The 9,005-nt window shown below is 41.1% G+C and overlaps 1 long non-coding RNA gene across 2 annotated transcripts; it reads right to left on the minus strand.

Annotated features, from left to right (window-relative positions):
* Positions 1-214: 214 nt before the first annotated feature.
* LOC110504307 lies at positions 215-8,676 on the minus strand. 2 transcript variants are annotated; one of them, XR_005041244.1, is made up of 4 exons: positions 8,640-8,676; positions 4,690-4,800; positions 4,046-4,133; positions 215-3,840 (listed from the first exon to the last, which is right to left on the minus strand). It is a non-coding gene; the product is annotated as an uncharacterized LOC110504307 (long non-coding RNA). The 2 variants fall into 2 exon arrangements; XR_002470574.2 differs by having other exon boundaries at positions 4,690-4,775; positions 8,640-8,674.
* Positions 8,677-9,005: the final 329 nt, after the last annotated feature.

Consider the following 9,005-nt stretch of genomic DNA (forward strand, 5'->3'; position numbering starts at 1 on the left):
TACTTTTAACAAGGCACACCTGTTAATAATGCATTCCAGGTGAGTACCTCATGAAGCTGTTTGAAACAATGCCCAGAGTGTGCAAAGCTGTCAACAAGGCAAAGTGTGGCTACTTTGAAGAATCTAAAATATATTTTGATTTGTTTAATACTTGTTTGGTTGCTACATGATTCCGTGTTATTTCATGTTTTTGATGTCTTCACTATTATTCTACTATGTAGAGAATAGCAAAAATAAAGAAAAACCCTTTTTTGAGTAGGTTTGTCCAAACTTTTGACTTGTACTGTATATGCCAACAATCTTACTGAACACAGGCCTCTCACCCACTACATTTGAACAGACAAGGCCAGTGCAATACTCAATACCATCACACGACTAGGGTGTGACCCATATTGAACAGGACACATCAAACTGAAAATTCTCTGAGATCAATTTTAAATTTTCAATGTCATTCAACATTTGAGTTTTGAAATGCCCAGACTAATTCTCAATGATATGCAATGACCACTTGGTGTTTACTAGCGAGGGATTTGGTTACATTCTTTAAATGTTTCATGCTAGACCTGAAACATGTACCAATGGACCAATTTCTCGTATAGATTCTGGCTAGTGGATCATGAAGTGATGCTTCGTAATCAGATAATTCAGCGGATACAACTAACTCTGTAAACAATATATGATGCTCTGGGATAACATGCTTAAAAAATACAGTCATCCCCTCAGTGATGCTGGGAGAAAATACATGTTGAAGATGTCCAACAGCAGCAACATCAAATGCCAGTGTCTATCTCCTTCTGGGACCAACATCACCAAATATTAGATGAATGTTCCTCATAAAAGACATTGTTCGACTGGCATTAATCCCGATGCCATTACCGCTGTGTTGTAGGCTTAACTTTGTCTTGTGGTTATTTTTGTCCATATAGCCATAGCTGAATGTATAAACTCATTTAATAATGTTTTCATTGGAAAGTTCTTACTAAATATTCAAAGAGCAGCTTGATCTCATACTGTCCTACACCCTCTAAAATGTAATTCATTATGTCCAACATAATGAATTACATTTTCAGAATGAATTACGAGTTATCTGATACATTGATGTCAAGGAATTGACTAAACTGTTGTGTTTGATTCTGCAACAAGAACTGTCACCTGGATTCTAAGCAAGATGTAATGCCCCTCATTCAATGTTTTGGTGCGGACTGACTACCCCCTGAGCCGTGACCTTGTCAGTGAGGCACATCCTGCAGTAGTAGTTGGCACTGAAAGGTTCCACATAACCAAGAATGCAATTTAAACATAAATTGTCACACGTAATCTGTGCAATGGTACCATAGTAGATTTATCAGTGAACAACACTTTCAATCCACTCTGTTCCAATACTTTTACATCTTCAACAAATGGACTTAGAATTCTGTCAATGCCATACTTCTTCCCATCTTGAGAGTGGAACAATGCAATAAGATGGATATTCAGCAGAGATTAATTCTGGGGTGGTGGAGAATTATGGAGAGTGAAATATAGACATCAAGTTTATGAATGCCATGTTTAGACCCTAATGGGTTTACAGTTTCAAAGTCATCATAATAAACTTGAATTTGCAGGTCATTTTCATACTTTGAATACAATGGATGGTTTCGGTCGTACTTTCCATCAGAAAAATCATGATTCATGCCACTATGAAAAGACATCTGAATGTGATTTCATTCATCCTCATTCATTCCAGTTACTTTGTTTGTCTTTTAATCATATCTCACTTCTAAGTGCACTTCCAGAGGTTCGACAACCCCACATTTTTCTCTGAAATACTTCACATATTTAGCATCTGTGTTTAAGTCAGTGAAAGGATTATGCACATTGTTAAAAACTTATTCTACTGAGCTTCTACTGGGATTGTTAGGAGGGACCACACTCAATACTTGTTCCCTGAGACTTCTCTGTGACCTTCATTCACATACTCTTCCGTGCTTTCAACAATAGACAGTACAACATTCTTAGCAACACCACTGCCCTGTAACTTAGCAATAATAGATGCACACATTTCTTTAGACTGGTCTTTTGAGATATGAGACATTGCAGGTTGATGGACAAATTGAGGTCTGAATCAGAGTCACTCTCTTGCGAGGTCTCTTCAATCACATTCTCAGATTGTGGAGTTGTGGGCGTGTTGCCATCATTACTTGATGATGCTGAATATCATTCTCATAGTTTTTTATCAAGTGCTTTCTAAAATGTGCAAAACTTTTGAATTGCAATGAACATCCATCTTGAGCACATATCAAACAAAATTATTCCAGGATACAAGCCATGCAAAAACTTAATTTGCCAAATTAATGTGCCAGCTGCACAGTGGTGTGCATTCATGGATGCAAAGGGAAGCCAGTAAACCCCCCAAAAAATATCAATCACACAAAAAAACACACAATTACTTGTCTTTTGTCTGTCTACGTTTCATAATTTTCCTTTAATTCAAATAGGCTGAATGTATCTCACAGGAGAAATCATCCGAGCAAGCGAAACAGGGCCCCTTTGTCGCTCTACGTGTAGGCCATCTATCTGATGCTGTCTGCTCCAAACGAGTATGACATTGTTGCTGCCAGAAGGAATCTGGCCTCCCTTGACAAAGAAGCATAAAGAAAATGTACCAATGTGATTTCATGGTGTTGAAGTTGAAATGGTGCCGGAATAACTTGCGGTAACTCTCTGTGGTTCTCAATCAATAGCTGTTTAGTGGTCTTAAAATGGCGGAAACATGAACTTGCTTGACCATGCTGTGGGTGATTAACTGTCTGTTATTATACATGCAATATGCTTTGTGGACTTCACTGAACAGAGAACAGCCCATTCCATCTCATCCCATCTCATCCCATCCCTATCCGGTTTTGTGCTAAAACAAAGAAGTGGTTGAATTTATTCTGCCACTGGGTCTTCTTATTGTCTTGCTCTTCAGGCCTATATATCACAGTCGCAAGGTATATGAATTAACTGGTTGTAGAGCAATATAGCAATACATAGGCTGAAAAAAATGTGAACTTTGCAAGCTAACAGGCGGGCCACAGACAAATCCTTGTCACGGATGGGCTATTGCAGCAGATGACCACACCGAGTTCCACTCCTATAAGCTAAAAACAAGAAGAAGTGGTTCCAGTGGGCACACGATCACCAACACTGGACAACTGAAGAGTGGAAAAACATTGCCTGGAACATGAAAGCGAGTTCAGTTTATTTGAGTGGCTTGCGCAGTTCCCAGACCTCAACCCATTAGACTAGAACATCTTCGGGATGAGATGGAATGGGCTGTTCGCAGCATTAATGTACCACCGTCCAATCTGTAGCAACCGCGTGATGCAATTGCGTCAGCATGGGCCAACATCTCCTTGGACAACTTGTAAGACTTGTGACGGCCCTGAATTATTCTGAACCGTCTCAGTGACCGTCTCAAACTAAAAGGAGAAACCAATGTTTTCTCTGGTAGGCACAACCTACCTGGCACCCCTATAAATAATAACTTCAAGTCAAAACCGTTAGACTGGCCTGAAAAATTAATCATTTTCTGGAGGCAAAGGGGGGTCCGACAAGGTCCCAGATTTAGGGCTCTCTCTTGTGTTGCCAAAATCAATGCTGTAGACTGTTGTCTGGAGAAATGTGTTCATGTTGCTGATTAACTCATTGTAGCTTACATTGAAATCAAGATTAGCTTTGAAAATGTAGTCAAATGCTGCCAATAATTCTACATGACAATGTAGAAGTTGCTGATGGCCTGCTTGCTGGATCCTGAGGTGAGTAGGTATGGCTGCCGTCTTCCTTCGTCTCCAGGTACTCATCTAGGCTCCTACAGGACTTAGGAAAAAAGAAAAGAAAGACATTCAACAATGCTGTTATGCTGAGGTAAAGAAAGTTCAAAAGATATCTTTGTCATGTGTTAGGATAAAGGGTTTCATATTCAATTTGACACACATGCATACAACATGATTACCTAGTTCCACTTCTTTGTTGGAATTTGATTCACATACTGAGCTCAAAGAAGTTGACATCTGCCACATACCTTGTGAAATACAACCAGATGTTCAATGGTGTGAGCTGCGCTGATCTTCTGTATTTTCTTCCTTTCAGCAGGCTCCCTGATAACAGGACTAGAAAGGAAGACATGTCACTGTCCCACTCTCTAAGCAAGAATTGCTGATATTAGCATCAAATGAACTCATCACCAACATTTTGTTCAAGTGTTTTAAGTTCCCTACAAGGACCCAAGTGAAGAGTCATTGCAGGCAAAGATTTCGAGTTTGTCTGCTCTTATGGATTGCCGACTCTTATGGACTAGACTTTTAAAGGATATTTGTGAACAACACCCTCTACCTCAGTGTCTTTCTACTCTGATTTTAGATGTATTTATTGCTCTGAATGTTTTTCTATGTGTTGTATGTGCCTGTGTCATGTGTCATGTCATGTGTGTAATGTACCATTTTACAAATGAAGTTCCTTGCGGACAAATATAGTACAGTAATTTTAATTGAACTTTGAATTGGATTATAATGTTTTTTTTTTCCACCATTCATACAGTACACCCCTTAATCTGAATAAGAACAGATGTGAAAGAACAATGTAAGATGGACAAATGATCCTAAAATTTCACATCATAAACATACTCCTCGAACTAGGTCATACTTTATGTGATGTAAGAATGTTCACCATCTGCCTTCTTCATTGTCCCAGTGTCTTCATACCCCTTCAGCATTGCTGTCCCTCCTGGTTTTGTCAGCATAATCTTTGATCAACTAAACAGATTAAAACAAACATCTCCTTGATTGTCAAGGAGTCAAAGGGTGAGGGCTGTGTCGAAATACACAATTAGCAATATATTTGATAATGGCACTGATGATGATCTGCTGGATAATGGCACGTGTGGTATCCATAACAAAGTTGGAGAACAAAATTAATCAAAAAAAGAATTGCATACATTTGTTTACATCCCTGTTAGTAGGCATTTCTCATTTTCCAATATAATCCATCCAATTGACAAGTGTGGCATATCCAGAATCTGGTTAAACAGCATGATTATTACATAGGTAATAATCTTGGCTACGTATGCTACACATGCCTCTCCCTAATGTCAATATGCCTTGTCCACTGCTGTTTTGTTTAGTTATTATTGCCTTATTTCACTGTAGCGCCTCTAGCCCTGCTCAATATGCATTAGCTAACCCTTGAGTTAAACCTCCCACACATCCGGTGACCTCACCTGGTTTAAATTATGTTTCTAGAGACAATATCTCTTTCATCGCCACTCAATGCATAGGTTTACCTCCACTGCATTCACATCCTATCATACCTCTGTCTGTACATTTTCCCTTGATTCTATCCTACCGTGCCCAGAAACCTGCTCCTTTAACTCTGTTACGAACGAACTAGACGACCAGTTCTTATAACCTTTAGCCATACCCTTATCCTACTCCTCCTCTGTTCCTCTGGTGATGTAGAGGTTAATCCAGGCCCTGCAGTGCCTAGCTCCACTCCCATTCCCGGGCGCTCTCATTTGTTGACTTCTGTAACCGTAAAAACCTTGGTTTCATGCATGTTAACATTAGAAGCCTCCTTCCTAAGTTTGATTTATTCATTGCTTTAGCACACTCTGCCAACCCGGATGTCCTAGCCATGTCTGAATCCTGAATTAGGAAGACTACCAAAAACCCTGAAATTTCCATCCCTAAGTATAACATTTTCCGACAAGATAGAACTTCCAAAGGGGGCGGAGTTGCAATCTACTGCAGAGATAGCCTGCAGAGTTCTGTCTTACTATCCAGGTCTGGTCCCAAACAATTTGAGCTTCTACTTTTAAAAATCCACCTTCCAGAAACAAGTCTCTCACTGTTGCTGCTTGCTATACACCATCTTCTGCCCCCAGCTGTGCCCTGGACACTATATGTGAATTGATTGCCCCCCATCTATCTTCAGAGCTTGTGCTGTTCGGTGACCTAAACTGGGACATGCTTAAAACCCCGGCCATCCTACAATCTAAGCTTGACGCCCTCAATCTCACACAAACTATCAATGAACCTACCAGGTACAACCCCAAATCCGTAAACACAGTCACCCTCATACTTATCATCCTAACAAACCTGCCCTCCAAATACATCTCTGCTGTTGTCAACCAGGATCTCAGCGATCACTGCCTCATTGCCTGTGTCCATAATGGGTCTGCGGTCAAATGACCACCCCTCATCACTGTCAAACGCTCCCTAAAACACTTCAGTGAGCAGGCCTTTTTAATCAACCTGGCCTGGGTATCCTGGAAGGATATTAAAGTCATTCCGACAGTAGAGGATGCCTGGTTATTCTTTAAAAGTGCTTTCTTCACTATCTTAAATAAGCATGCCCCATTAAAAAAATTTAGAACCAGGAACAGATATAGACCTTGATTCACTCCAGACCTGACTACCCTTTACCAGCACAATATCATCCTGTGGTGTACTGCATTAGCATTGAATAGCCCCCGCGATATGCAACTATTCAGGGAAATTAGGAACCAATATACACAGGCAGTTAGGAAAGCAAAGGATAGCTTTTTCAAACAGAAATTTGCATCCTGTAGCACAAACTCCAAAAAGTTCTGGGACACTGTAAAGACCATGTATAATAAGAACACCTCCTCCCAGCTGAAATTAGGAAACACTGTCACCACCGATAAATCCATGATAATTGAGAATTTCAAGAAGCATTTTTCCACGGCTGTCCATGCTTTCCACCTGGCTACACGTGCCTCGGTCAACAGCCCTGCACCTACCACAGCAACTTGCCCAAGCTTCCCAATTTCTCTTTCACCGAAATCCAGATAGCTGATGTTCTGAAAGAGCTGCAAATTATGAACTCCTACAAATCAGCCGGGCTAGACAATCTGGACCCTCTTTCTAAAAGTATCTGCTGAAATTGTTGCAACCCCTATTATTAGTCTGTTCAACCTCTCTTTCGTATCGTCTGAGATCCCCAAAGATTGGAAAGCTTCCACGTTCATCCCCCTCTGCAGACGGGGAGACACTCTAGACCCAAACTGCAACAGACCTATATCTATCCTACTCGGCCTTTCTAAGGTCTTCGAAAGCCAAGTTGACCAACAGATCACCGACCATTTCGAATCCCACCGTACCTTCTCCGCTATGCAATCTGATTTCTGAGCTGGTCATGGGTGCACCTCAGCAACACACAAGGTCCTAAATGATATCATAACTGCCATTGAAAAGAGACAATATACTGTGCAGCTGTATTCATCGACCTGGCCATAGCTTTCAACGCTGTCAAACACCACATTCTTATCGGCAGACTCAACAGCCTTGGTTTCTCAAATGACTGCCTATCCTAGTTCACCAACTACTTCTCAGACAGATTTCAGTGTGTCAAATCGGGGGCCCTGTTGTCCAGACCTCTGGCAGTCTCTATGGGGGTGCCACAGGGTTCAATTCTCTTTTCTCAGTGTACATCAATGATGTCACTCTTGCTGCTGGTGATTATCTGATCCACCTCTACGCAGACGACACCATTCTGTATACTTCTGGCCCTTCTTTGGACACTCTGTTAACTAACATCCAGACGAGCTTCAATACCATACAACTCTTCATCTGTGGTCTCCAACTGCTTTTAAATGCAAGTAAAACTAAATGCGTGCTCTTCAACCGATCGCTGCCCACACCTGCCTGCCTGTCCAGCATCATCACACGGTTCTGACTTCGAATATGTGGACAACTACAAATATCTAGGTGTCTGGTTAGACTGTAAACTCTCCTTCTAGACTCACATTAAGCATCTCCAATCCAAAATTAAATCTAGAATTGGCTTCCTATTTCGCAACAAGAATCCTTCACTCATGCTGCCAAACATACCCTCGTAAAACTGACTATCCTACCGATCCGTGACTTCACCGATGTCATTTACAAAATAGCCTACAACACTCTACTCAGCAAAATGGATGCTGTCTATCACAGTGCCATCCATTTTGTCACCAATACCCCATATACTACCCACCACTGTGACCTGTATGCTCTCGTTGGCTGCCCCTCGCTTCATATTCGTCGCCAAACTCACTGTCTCCAGGTCATCTATAAGTCTTTGCTATGTAAAGCCCCACCTTATCTCAGCTCACTGGTCACCATAGCAGCACCCACCCATAGCACACGCTCCAGTTCTCTGCTGCCAATGACTGGAAAGAACTGCAAAAATCACTGAAGCTGGAGAGTCAAATCTCCCTCACTAACTTTCAGCACCAACTATCAGTGCAGCTCACAGATAACTGCACCTGTACATTGCCCTTTACATCTGTAAATAGCCCATCAAACTACCTCATCCCCCATAATGTTATTTGATTTATTTAGCTCCTTTCCACCCCAGTATCTCTACTTGCACACTCATCTTCTTCACATCTATCACTCCACTGTTTAATTGCTCTATTGTAATTATTTCGCCACTATGGCCTATTTATTTACTTACCTCCCTTATCCTACCTCATTTGCACACACTGTATATAGACTTTTTTCTACTGTTGTAACGTGTGTTGTTTGAAGGAGACCAAGGCGCAGCGTAATTTGTGGTCATCATATTTATTAAATGAGAACCAGCAACAAAATAACAAAGTGAAACCAAAACGAACGTACCGTTCCGTAGGCTACAAGAGCTGTAGAAAAACAAGATCCCACGACATACATAGGTGGGAAAAAGGCTACCTAAGTATGATTCCCAATCAGAGACAACGATAGACAGCTGCCTCTGATTGGGAACCACACTCGGCCAAACACAAAGAAATACAAAACATAGAATGCCCACCCCACATCACACCCTGATCTCACCAAATAGAGAAATAAAATGGCCCTCTAAGGTCAGGGCGTGACAACTGTATTATTGACTTCATGTTTATTTATTCCATGTGTAACTCTGCTTTTGTTCATCTTGGCCAGTTCGCAGTTGTAAATGAGAACTTGTTCTCAACTAGCCTACTTGGTTAAATAAAGGTGAAATAAAAT

Source organism: Oncorhynchus mykiss, chromosome 31, assembly GCF_013265735.2.
Source record: "Oncorhynchus mykiss isolate Arlee chromosome 31, USDA_OmykA_1.1, whole genome shotgun sequence".
Taxonomy (NCBI): Eukaryota; Metazoa; Chordata; class Actinopteri; order Salmoniformes; family Salmonidae; genus Oncorhynchus; species Oncorhynchus mykiss.